The sequence below is a fragment of the Rhipicephalus microplus genome, chromosome 1, assembly GCF_043290135.1.
Source record: "Rhipicephalus microplus isolate Deutch F79 chromosome 1, USDA_Rmic, whole genome shotgun sequence".
In the NCBI taxonomy this organism is placed as follows: Eukaryota; Metazoa; Arthropoda; class Arachnida; order Ixodida; family Ixodidae; genus Rhipicephalus; species Rhipicephalus microplus.
Window position 1 is genome coordinate 78729277 of NC_134700.1, and position 13493 is coordinate 78742769.

Genomic DNA, 13493 nt, shown 5'->3' on the forward strand with positions numbered 1-13493 from the left:
GTGAATGGACTTTTATTTTAGAATATAATATGCGTGAATGAGATCCGCTTATAAAGGTTTGTTTTAGAAAAATTTTATTTACGCAGTCATATTTGCTTTTGAGCCGAAGCCTCGCTGTAAGCGAACACAAGCCTCGCAGATACATATACCGTCATTCCCAGTGCTCCAAAATCCCCCTTTAATAAATTCGCATAGATGGTAGCGCCACACTTCCCTCTAGATATTCGTGAGAAACTCTGTTCTTCCAACAGTTTTATCACAATAGAAATTATATGGACTCTCTCAGCTGAATTTCGTCGCTGGCGTCCGCGTCGATGTCACGCACCGCATATGTATACGTATCTATATATATGAAAACGCAAGAAAGAAAACAAAAAAAAATGGGAAGATCCAACGTACAGTAGCAATCGATGATATGTGAAGCACGAATGAGAAATGTTAATTTGTCACTTGAAAATCTGCACAACGTTACGAGGCGGAGGTAAATGATGCCGTACATGACTTCTGTGTCATGATTATCATGTTCGAATGTGTCGTTTACCTTCGTCATCTATTCACGTTACGTGATACAAAATTCAGTATATGGCCCCACCGCGGTGGTCAGGTGGCTGAGGTCAGGTGGCTGGACGCGCCGCACCTTGGTGGCAGCAAGGTGCGGCGCGTCCAGGCCGCCATCGGCAGGCGGCAGCTGCGTGGCCACGGCTGCTCCACCAAGTGGGCCCTCCGGCTCAACCAGGCTGCGGCGTCATCGATCCTCCTGTACGCCTTCCCGTTGGTGAACCTGAAACCGGCCAGGAGACGCCTGCTGTAGGGACTCTCTGTATGTGCCACGACTCGAGTAACAACCTTCTCCTTCAGTTGGGCTCACTTTTAAGGATGGCTGTCCCTTCAAAATTTATATGGTGATCCAACGTCTCAGCATGTTCGGCGAGTGCGGTGCGCTCTTTGTAGAACTTCCGCACATCGTCGGCGTGTTGCTTCAGTCATTCCGGTAGGTTTTTCGTCTCGCCGATATACGACAAGGAGCACCCGGCGCACGGAATTTTGTAAACGACATCGGGGGCCCTGTCCATTGTTGACTGGTCTTTCGAGCGGGGGAGGAGGTGGCCCAGTGTACACGAAGGCACGTGCGTGGTGCGAACCTTTTCCCCCTGGAAGATCTGCGCCGACATCTCGCTCGCTCCCTGAACGTACAGAACCGGTACGTGTTTCGGGTTGCTGCCAATTAGGGTCGATTGGAGTTTTTGTATCCTCTGTTGCTCTGCGCGGCTGGTGGTGGCTCGAATGAACTTTTTTGGGTATGCGTTTTTTCTTAGGTCTACAATTACGCGGGCCTGTTTTTTTTCTTCCGCTCTGTGTCATTAGAGCATAAGTTCCTAGCCCTCTCAAGTTGCGTGGTCACTACAGAGGCCTTGTGGCCGGCGGGGTGGGAAGAATCAATTTGAAGGTAGCGGCCAGTGTGCGTTGGAATTCTATTAACGGGAGAACTCCAGGCCGTTGCGCTTTTTTGCCACCTGTATGTCGAAAAAGGGCAGGCAGTGGTCGCTTTCACACTCGGTCATGAATTGTATGGCTGGGTGCGCAGAATTTAGGTTTTGTCTGAAGTTTTCAACTTTACACGTCTTAATGACGCAAAAGCAATCATTCATATTGACCCGTGTCTGCGTGTGAACGACAACGATGATGTGGGGATTCAGCAGACACCAAGTAGTGGGCCTCTGGCTTGACTCAACAACAAAGAAGATCTTGTGGCTCAGCTGTTGAGAACACGCTGCTTTCGCTGCCTCAAGGCGTACTTGTACTTTGTTCGCGTTGTACTGCGACACTGGTGGAGGTGCTGGCCCGCGACCCCGCCTGATGCTCCACACTCCCACGGGGAGCCGTTCATCCAGCCCAGAAGCTCTTGTCGACACTCCCGTGCATCGCTTCAGTCGTCGCTTGCGAGGCCTCCTTCCAGAGTTCACCCTCTCACAGGAACACTCTACGAGGCACCGCTCACATCTACCAATGGCCACCGCCAGCCCACAACAGTTACTACGAGACAGTAGTTTGCCGACCCCATCTCAGGTAACCCTTTTTTCACCGCTGGTGCCTGATCGCTTTGGTGGTGGAGCACATGAAGACGTAGAAGAATGGCTTGATCACTATGAACGTGTCGCCAACACCAACCAGTGGTCTCTTGAACAAAGGCTTTCCCGCGCCTATTTCTATCTCGACGACAGTGCTCGTACTAGGTACGAGAACAGAGAAGGCAGTTTGTCAACATGGAGTGACTTTAAAAGAGCGATGATTGACACATTTGCCGATGTCGACCGGCGCGAACGTGCGCAGCATTTACTCGAGCTACGGGTTCAGAAACCCAATGAAACGGTCGCAATGTTCACAGAGGACATGGTCCGTCTCTTCCGTAAAGCTGACCCGCACATGACCGACGACAAAAAGCTGCGCTACCTCATGCGCGGCGTTAAAGAGCAATTGTTCGCCGGACTTTTGCGGAACCCGCCAAGCACCGTGACAGACTTCATCAAAGAAGCAACAGCTATCGAACGGGCGCTTCACCTGCGATGCCGACAATACGATCGCTTGTCCAGCAACGCCCACATGCAAGTCGCCGCTACGACATCTGACAATCAAAGCTCGTTGCGCGACTTAATACGAGAGATTGTTCGCGAAGAGCTGCTGAAGCTGCGGACTCTGGTCACGGAACCACCCACGGCGTCTGTCGCTGAAGTCGTCCGCGAAGAAATACGCCAAGCGTTTTCGGCAGCTGATTGTACTCACGATCAGCGACCTATGAGCTACGCAGCCGCGCTTCGCCGCCCGCCGCCCGTTCCGCCGTCGTACCGCCAGCCATCGACAGCCGTTCCTTGGTCGCCACCGCAAGAACAGACACCGCGGCGCCCTTCCGTCGTGCCACCGTATGAAATGCTGCCGTACGAAGAGCCGTCTCCCAACGAGACACGGCATTTACAACATTATGAGCCGTTGAGACGTCCACAGCTTCGTAAAACAGACGTATGGCGCACCGTGGATAGACGTCCGCTTTGTTTTACCTGCGGAGGTGTCGGCCACATTTCTCGTCATTGCTGGCACCGCGCCGACACGTTTCGACCTCTTCGGCAATGGTCTGACGATCGACGCCCCAACGACGACTATTCACCACGCCGGGACGCTGATTCTCAACGACCTTCCTTGTCTCGGTTCCATTTTGACAACCGCCGAGCCAACAATGACGACGGTGAGCCTAATTACCAGCCTGGTTTGGGACGTCGACCACGTCCTCCGTCTCCGGCATATTCGCCTTCGTCGCGCCACCGCACTACAGCCGACGCCAGCGGAAGGAGGTCACCAAGTCCACGCCGGGGAAACTGAAGGCGGCGACCTCCGGGGGTGAGGTTGCAGGCCGCCAAGGCGACGAAAAAAGGCCCCCGTTACTCTTACCACAGGACGCCGTAAAGCCGACTAGTTGTAACGTTGACGAAACTGTGACCACAGATCTTACCGTTTTTGTAGACGGACAGCAAGTAACAGCCTTAGTTGACACCGGTGCCGACTTCTCTATCATAAGTGAAAACCTTGCCGTGCGCCTAAAAAAAGTGAAGACTACGTGGACGGGACCTCACCTGAGGACAGCAGGTGGCCAGCTGTTGATGCCTGTCGGAAGGTGTACAGCGAGACTGGGCATCGGCAGCTCTTCTTTCGTGGCGACGTTTGTCATCCTCACCTCATGTTGCAAGGACCTGATCATAGGGATGGACTTCTTAAGAGAATATGGTGCCGTCATCAACATCCCGGACCGTTCAATTACGTTCCGCAACAGCCCTGGTTTGGTTGACTGTTCAGACGCAATACGTAACACTTTACGTATAATTGATGATGATGTGGTCGTCCCGCCACGGTCATGCACTCTTGTTTCGGTGGAAGGGCACGAACCGTTTGATGGCGAAGGCATTGCCGACCAAATTGGCTCGCTGCTATTTAGCCATGGCATTTCGGTCGCACGAGGTATCGTCCGTCTCACTGGTGGGCGCACGAATTTACTTTTGACCAACTTCAGTACTGAGCGCCGGCACCTTCCGAAGGGCACAGCTATCGCTTCTTACGACAATATCGTAGACATGCGAAGCAGTTTATGTTTATCGGTATTAGATAAAGCGCCTAATCAAGAACCAGAACCCGTTCTCGATGTTAGCCCCACTCTGTCAGAGGATGACCGACAGAGACTTCTTCAGCTACTAGCCGAATTCCACGACTGCTTTTCATCGACCTCACGAGTTGGTCGAACACCTTTGACAAAGCATCGAATAATCACCGAGGACACGGCGAGACCTATTCACCAGAACCCTTATCGTGTAGCTTTAAAGGAACGCGAAGCCATACAACAACAAGTCGCGAAAATGCTTGAAGATGATGTAATTCAACCGTCACAGCGCCCCTGGGCATCGCCTGTGGTGCTAGTAAAGAAAAAGGACGGCACGCTGCGTTTTTGCGTGGACTACAGGAAGCTGAATCGGGTGACCAAAAAAGATGTGTACCCGCTCCCACGTATTGATGACTCCCTTGACAGACTTCGGCACGCTCGCTACTTTTCTTCCATGGACTTGAGGAGTGGATACTGGCAGATCGAGGTAGACCCAAGAGACCGAGAGAAAACCGCTTTTGTGACGCCAGATGGTTTATACGAGTTTAAAGTCTTGCCTTTCGGTTTGTGCTCCGCGCCCGCGACATTTCAAAGGCTTATGGACACGGTACTTTCGGGATTGAAGTGGAAGACGTGCCTAGTCTATCTGGACGACGTTGTAGTATTTTCAACGACTTTTGACGAGCATCTCCAAAGGCTGGAAGTGGTGTTACGTGCCATACGGTCTGGGGGCCTAACATTGAAACCGGAAAAGTGTCATTTCTGTTTCCACGAACTTCAGTTTCTCGGTCACGTCGTCAGTAACGTAGGCATCCGACCCGATCCTGGAAAAATTGCCGCTGTCGCACGGTTCCCTGTACCCTCCAATAAGAAGGCTGTCAGACGCTTCCTGGGCCTTTGTGCCTATTATCGCCGATTTATCGCAGACTTTGCCCGCATCGCGTCGCCACTAACTCGTCTCACAAGAGACGACGTTGCCTTTGAGTGGAACGAAGAACAGGAGGCTGCCTTTAATGACCTGCGTCAACGTCTTCAAACGCCCCCAGTGCTTGCCCACTTCGATGAAGAAGCCCCGACGATGCTTCACACAGACGCGAGCAACGTTGGTCTGGGAGCTGTGCTTGTGCAGCAGCAAGAGGGCACAGAGAGGGTAATCGCTTACGCAAGCAGAACATTAACACGTGCTGAGGCCAATTACTCTACAACTGAGAAGGAATGTCTCGCCGTGGTATGGGCGGTTTTAAAATTTCGCCCGTATTTATATGGCCGCCCCTTCAAAGTAATTAGCGACCACCACTCATTGTGCTGGTTAACAAGTCTAAAAGACCCTACCGGGCGATTAGCACGTTGGAGTCTCAGGCTGCAAGAATTCGATATTGTAGTCGTACACAAGTCAGGCAAGCGACATATGGACGCCGACTGTCTGTCCCGTTCACCCATTGAGTCGGCAACCCTACCTGAAGAGGAGGAAATGGCATTTCTCGGTGTCCTCGACACGACCGCCATTGCGCAGCAACAACGTGACGACGCTGAGTTGCTTGGCCTAATTAACTACTTAGATGGCAGATCTCAGAAGGCGCCAAGAGTTTTCGCAAGAGTGTTGTCATCATTTTGTTTACGGGACGGAGTACTCTACAAAAGAAACTTTTCGCCGACGGGATCTGCCTATCTGCTCGTCATCCCAGCAGCCCTTCGTACCGAAGTACTCCAAGCATGCCACAACGAGGTGAGCTCTGGCCATTTGGGTTACACGAGAACGTTGGCCAGAATACAGCAAAAGTATTACTGGCCGAGACTAACCACAGCCGTGAAGCACCACGTCCGTGCCTGTCTCGACTGCCAGCGACGCAAGTCACCACCGACTAAACCAGCTGGCCTCCTGCAACCCGTACAGGTCCCAACAGCTCCATTCTACCAGGTCGGCATGGACATTTTGGGCCCACTGCCTACTTCTACAGCAGGGAACCGCTGGGTTATCGTCGCGACGGATTATCTGACCCGTTATGTCGAGACAAAGGCTATCCAGAGAGGTACAGCAGCAGAGGTGGCAACATTTTTCATCGAGAACATTGTACTGAGGCATGGTGCACCATCCGTCGTGATCACAGACAGAGGAGCCGCATTTATGGCAGCTCTTTTGAATCACGTCCTCATGCTGAGTGGAACGGCGCATCGTAAGACCACCGCCTACCACCCACAAACGAACGGGCTGACAGAGCGTCTAAACAAAACCATTGAAGACATGCTTTCGATGTACGTAGACGTTGAACACAAAAATTGGGATGAAATCTTGCCGTACATAACGTTTGCGTACAATACGGCAAAGCAAGAAACGACGCGCCTGACCCCGTTCAGCCTCGTTCATGGACGAGAAGTACGAACTATGTTAGATGCGATGCTACCGCACGAAGGTGACGGCATCGACCCATACGCCAACACGTTTACGGAACGCGCGGAGGAAGCTAGGCAACTTGCACGTTTACGGATCCGCCAACAACAAGAGTACGATGCAGGCCGCTACAATGCTCACCGCAGAACAGTCGTCTACCAAACTGGCGACAAAGTATGGGTTTGGACACCCGTACGGAAACGAGGACTTTCCGAAAAGCTTTTAAGAAGATACTTTGGGCCTTACCGAGTGCTGCGACAACTGAGTGAGGTTACTTACGAAGTTGTTCCCGACAGTTCGTGTAGTACCAATCGTCGCCAGCACCATCCAGAACTCGTTCACGTAGTGCGCATGAAGCCTTACGTCAGCGAGTGATTGCGTGAGACTTTTCTTTAAAAAAACTGCATTATTGACTTCGCATCGGGTCGATGCTCTTTGAGAGGGAGGCAAATGACCCGTGTCTGCGTGTGAACGACAACGATGATGTGGGGATTCAGCAGACACCAAGTAGTGGGCCTCTGGCTTGACTCAACAACAAAGAAGATCTTGTGGCTCAGCTGTTGAGAACACGCTGCTTTCGCTGCCTCAAGGCGTACTTGTACTTTGTTCGCGTTGTACTGCGACAATATAACGCAAAAAAAGCTAGGGTCGCGGCCAGAAGGAGCTGAGTGCTTTTTCTTCTATGTACTCCATGGTCAGGTTTACCATAGTGACGGGGATGGAAGCTCCTATCGCAGTTCCACTGTTCTGCCTGAAAATAGCTCCTTCGTAGGAGAAGTACGTACTGGACAGGCAGCGCTTCAGTAGACGGTAGAGCTCTTCAACCGCCAAAGGAGTATTTTCACTTAGGCTTGCGTTCTGCTCAAGCACAGAAGGGGCAGCGGAGACAGCCAAGGGAACTGGCACGTTGGTGAACAATGAAACGACGTCAATTGAGATCATGCTCTCATCATCGGCGATGCTCACATCTCACGCTAGCTGCACGAAGTGGGTGGAGTCACGGACATGAGTTGGTGTCTTCCGGGTTAGTGGGTGAAGATTTGGTGTAGAAAATTTGAAAGGGCTCGGCATGGGGAGGAAGTGAAGCCTCCAATCGGTTGGAGGGGCACGTCAGGCTTGTGAATATTTGGTAGTCCATAGAAACTCGGTGCGGATCCGTTACGGCAGATTAGTCGCAGGTAAAGTGTTCTGAGATCTGGGTAATGCTTGAAAATTTCCGCGAGTAGCTTGTTTAGCTGTGTCTGGGTTTGCTTCGTTGGGTCTTTTACTGGCTCCGTGTATGCGTCCCCTTCTAAAAGAGGTGAAACCTTCCAACCATGGTGCCCACTGTCCAACACCACCATCGAATTGCTATTGTCTGCGGGCCAGAGGACAATGCTTCGATCCCGTCTGAGTTCCCGAAGTGACAGGTTCTCTTTCGTGGTCAAGTTCTTTTTCCTTCGTAACGATAATTTAGAAAGGATCCAAGTTCATTTCAGCCTAATTTCTTCTCTGGCGCCCGGCCTCGCGCTTTGGACGGCTTCCTCTACAGCCGCGACAAGTTTCGGTAGACGGGGCGTCGTTGACAAGTCCTTTTGCCAGGATAGAAGTTTCCCGATCAGTTAGCGGACGAGATAAAAGATTGGTGACAAACCTAGAATTTTGGATGCTTTGGGTGGAACTCCGCTCCAACAGGTAGGATAGTTTCTTATCCTGATTGGTCCGGTGCTTTTTTTCTGTTGTTGGTAGGAAGACGAAGAGTTCATTGTGGTTGTTCCTGTGCACGAGATTCGCATCCATGTCATATCGGTGCTACCCTGACTGGCAATCATCTCTGCGTTAACAATCAATTGTCATACGACATTATTGCTATTATTATCTAACCAGGGTGTGTTAAAACAGCAGTCTCGACAAATGTACACAAACTTTAATACCACAAAGATAAACTACAGCGCAGGTAGCATAGAGTTTCTTACACTTACTAGTGAGAAACTCTATGGCGGATAGCGATCGCTCATCGCCGTCCTTCTCTTCTCCCTTGGTGAAGTTCGCATGGCCACTAAATTCATCCTTACAAATAATAATATTATTATTTTTAAATGCTAATATAAATACTTTTCTTAGTGAGTGTTGAAACTTTGTTGTCAATTCTTAAAGTATTGCATTTGGCTGATCGTAGATGGCAAAATCATTTCTTAAGTGGGCATGCAGTTTAAGCTTTCGAGTGCTAACCAGTGACACGAAAATGTGTCTGTTAGCTATTCTACGCAATACTATGATCACTCCAGCAGGCCTATTCTTTTGTCGGTACCACTCCTATCTGTCGTGTCCCAACAGCTCATGGGTGAACGCTTCAATAGAACACATCATTTTCTTATGCCCCGCTACTCTACAATCCCCTCGCCATTCTAACCCCCTTTTCTCCCCACTGTGCGGGTGGGGTTGGTGTTGGCGGTCTTCGTTGAACAGCTGGTCATGGCGCTCTTCACGGTAGAATACCTACAGGTCATAGTCAGACCTCTAATGAAGTTCTTTCGCTCTCGCTCTCTCGCTTTTGGTGTGAAAAAACCACCCTCCTGGTATATTTGGAAGGCACCTTATGGCATCAAAATGAGAAAGTGGAATTGGCTACAGTATCCGTACAAAGTCTCTCCGAAAAGGTGGGACAACGATGGCCGTGGACGGAGCTAGCATTGATTTTAGGGTTATAATCAAGAGTATTACACCTGAGAAGCTGGGGTGGCACCTCCTAGTGGGATGTCTCGATGACATCACGGCAAGGATGCTTCGACGCCTGCCGTGGCCCACATGTATAGCATGCGCTCGCATCGTACGCTGTTACGCTGTTTTCAATTGCTTTTAACTTCACTCAAACATCAGATGAATGACGAAAACAGCATCGCTAATTCTCCTAGTAAAATAACTAAAGCTTTCGTGCTGTACAATAAAAAGTTTACGGTTGCCGCGATCCACCGTACACTTTTATCAGGTTTGTGTTATCGCGCTGCTAAACTTGAGGGTGGGTTCGATTCTCGGCAGTGTCAGCCAAATTCCAACGTCACTGAAGAGCAACAATGTGTTTGTGCTTGAATACAAAGTGATTCTTCAGCGTGTCTAGTGTTCAAGTCGCAGTTTTTACACATAATACAGCACATTAACATTAATAGGTTGCTTTCTTCCCAAGGGTTTTCTTTCCAGAGGTGTGATGTTCTCACTTCCCAAAGCTTTATGTGTATCGGACGTATGCGACTATGTGGCTGGGTAGTGTTTTTTTTTTGCCTGTGTACCAAGCTCTACGCACAGTTGTGAAAATGCGAAAGCCCATGCAGTATTGAGGCATGCAAACCATCTTGAAAGCGCTTGGCCGAAAACACCATCGTAGCAGGTGTATTTTTCTTAGTTACTCGCTCACTCGTACTGTAGTTTCACGCTTTTCTCGCAGTAATTTCGGGGCTTTGTTTTACTAAAAGGAAGTTAGGAATTATTGCGGAAACACCATGCAGTATCCTAGCGACGGCGCTGTTACACCTGACACTGCGTGCTTCATTAACTTGTACGTGGATATGACGTGTGAGACCAAACACTGTCTCATTGAGGCAAACACCGTTTAAATGTTACGTAGGTCACGTCTCAGAGAGCACCATCGAAACTATTAAGAACGCTAATATCGAGTTTCAGCTGTTTGAAAAACGATTGTTATCAATGGTTCTTCCAGGTGGATTAAACATTAATGCTTATGACGAAGTGTTTGATTGGGCCAGCAGTTCATGCAAATTAGAATATACAGCCACATAATGCCTACTGACTAGCTGTTTTGAAGAAATATTTACGGAATTCAAGTACAATAGCTTCTCAGCATTTCCTTGAACGTTTTGTGTGGGACCATATACATTCTTGATATATTTACAGTTTTTTATGGTAGATAAGATAACGTGTCTTTTACCAAAACGCGCAACCTTGTGAAATCACCCGAATAATGTGCATAAAAACTGCGATGTATTCGTGAATTTGAAAACATTATTGTTGTAATTGTAATTTATAGTTGTAAAAATAGTTGTGATTGTAACGTGTTCGAACCCTGGAGTGCAAGCCAAGTTATAATCATCAGCGTAAAGACACTTAGCATCAGTTTGTTGACATGAGCAGTGGAAACAACGAATGCCTTGCTGTAATGCGTCACCATTTTCACAGTGAGTCTCCCATTTAGGCGGCAGTTTGCTCTTTAGATAATCGCAACTTTCTGCAGCTCACTCGATAGGAGTGTATACAGCCGCCTTTTACCTTGGTAGGTTTGCATCGCAACAATGAGCAGTGATCACCCACACATCGCGCAAAAGCGGGCACAGGTGGGCGCAGAAAAAGGCGATACTTGGCCGCGGAGCAAGTGAATCCTTGCCGTGACGCCACTTCATGCCGACTGCCACACCACCTGTGTTCGTTCTCGGGGCTAATAGTAAATAACTAGCTCTTTATCGGCACCAAATGAAGGCATTCAACATACTTTGTCATACTCTGTGTTCTTGCCCTTTCTGCGTCGAATTGTAACTGGAGATAAATTTTGTGCTTCAAACAACATGCTGGCGGCGTTTCCGATGGAAGCGGAAATGTTGTCGGCCCGTGTACTCAGATTTGGGTGCACGTTAAGGAACCTCAGGTGGTTGAAATTTCCGGAGCCCTCCACTACGGCGTGTCTTAAGTCATATGGTGGTTTTGGGACGTTAAACCATACTAATCGAACAACATGCTAATTTCACAAGACAAATTATGTACTATAGAACCATATTATGAGAGGCATAGCTGCGGAAAGGTAAATTAAACTATCAAAGTAATGGTAAAAAATATCAATGATGGTGTATAATTGAAACAGAGGTATAATTCAGTCTACATTATTATTGCTTAGATTCCTGAGCAAACGCGAAAACGAATCGTCAGCGTCAATATGAGACGAGCAAAAGGCCACATTATCAGAGATTCCGATTTGATGACTTCACCATATGACGTCTTCCAACCGTCACATATTACAGAGTGTTTGCCGGCATCATAACGTGACATAGCGTTACGTATCATGATTATGTCCACCCCCTTCTTCTAAATATCGCAAGGACGCACTCCAACTTTTGACACATAGGTATGAACAATACCGCAATACGTGACAGTCATGTTAAGTCGTGTTGACATAATTTAAAACCAAAGCCTTCAATAAAATCTTATACTCACGTGCGTACGTCCACGCCCTGGAGCGGTGTCAGGTGTAACCTCTCGCCCTCATACTTTCTCAGCAATCACGTAATGGCACATCGACAACACACACAAACACAAGAAAAAGTAGGCATAGTCAGTATTATGGCCACTGGCTTTCTTCGAATACACTTTGGAATGTACGTATTTAGCGTTTGACGTGCAGGTATTTCGACTTTTTCCTTGTACTTACATATATTTGTATGAAATGAAGGTTGTGTTTGTGTTAAAGCGTACCTGCCTTTATATTGTTACACGACATCGGCAACGAAAGAGCATCATAGACGACGAAGACGATGAAAGCGACCATGCTCGTGTTGTTGTTGCTGCTGTTCTTCGATCTTGACTGCAGCTGCCTCTGATTCTCCCTGTATATTTTGTAAATATATTTATTGCATTCATTCTCTCACCCCCGTGACATTTGGTGGAGGTGTTGGGTACAACACGATATAACGGAGCTTCGCGGTGGCCAACGCTTGGATTTTTCCACCATGGCAAACCAGGGGCCGGCTCCCGCAGAGGCGACCACTACAACAACTGTTGTCCTTCCGCAGCTAAAAGATCCTGGAACGTTCTGCGGCACAGATGATGTCGACATCAAAGAATGGCTGCCGTTGTACGAACGTACAAGTAAGAATTACCGCTGGGATGAAACTCTTACGTTAGCCAATATCCTGTTCTACTTGAAAGGAACAGCAAAAGGGTGGTTCGAGAACCACGAAGATGAAATTGGGAGCTGGGATGCGTGCAAAGAAAAGATGCGCGCCCTTTTCGGCAAGTCTGTGGCCAGAAAGGCAGCGGCCAAGAAGGAGTTGGCATCTCGTGTGTAAACGTCATCAGAGTCCTACGTGACTTACATACAGGATGTGCTTGCCCTTTGCCGAAAAGCAGACAACGGTATGGAAGAAACTGAAAAAGTAGCTCACATATTGAAAGGCATTGCAGATAATGCATTCAACCTTCTCATATGCAAAGACTGCAACATGGTCGATGCCATCATGAAGGAGTGCCAGCATTTTGAGGCCTCAAAAAGTTGACGTATCGCCCATAATTTCACTCGACTACCAAACACAGCAGCAACCTGGTCGTGTGAAGACAGGCCTGCACTACAGACGCCGTTAACTGCAGAGCACGTGACCAAGATCATCAGACGTGAACTTAAAGCTCTGTCTCCTGCGTCCACGTGCTCCCATGCCTGTGACTCTAGCCCTCAGATGGTGCCACTGGTACATGCCATTGTGCGACAAGAGCTTTCCAATGCTGGACTGGCCTCCGAGTGCACTACAGCTTCCTCTCAGCCGATCAACCGTCATCGACCCCCTGTTTCGTATGCCCAAAGCCAAAACCTCCCGGCGCGCCCTCGCAATCCAGCCGAGTGGAGGACTGCTGACGATCGCCCGATTTGTTTCAACTGCCACCGTATCGGACACGTGGCCCGCCATCGTAACACTCAGTGGTATTGGCATCAGGCATCCTATGGGTACACCCATCGGCCAGAGAGGGATCATGGATGCTTTCAAACTTACCGTGAGTCACCTCAGGCCACCAGTGAAGACGTTCCTTCTATGCCGCCACATTGTAGTCGCTCTCCAACTCCGCATGCTCACCAGTCCCGTTCACCGCTCTCCCGTCGCCCATCGTCTCGCTCACCCCAATTTCGCCGACCAACGTCACCGACTGACCACCTGCGGCGGGAAAACTAGATGATGGAGCTCCCGCAGGTGATGCTGCATCGACCGCTTGCCC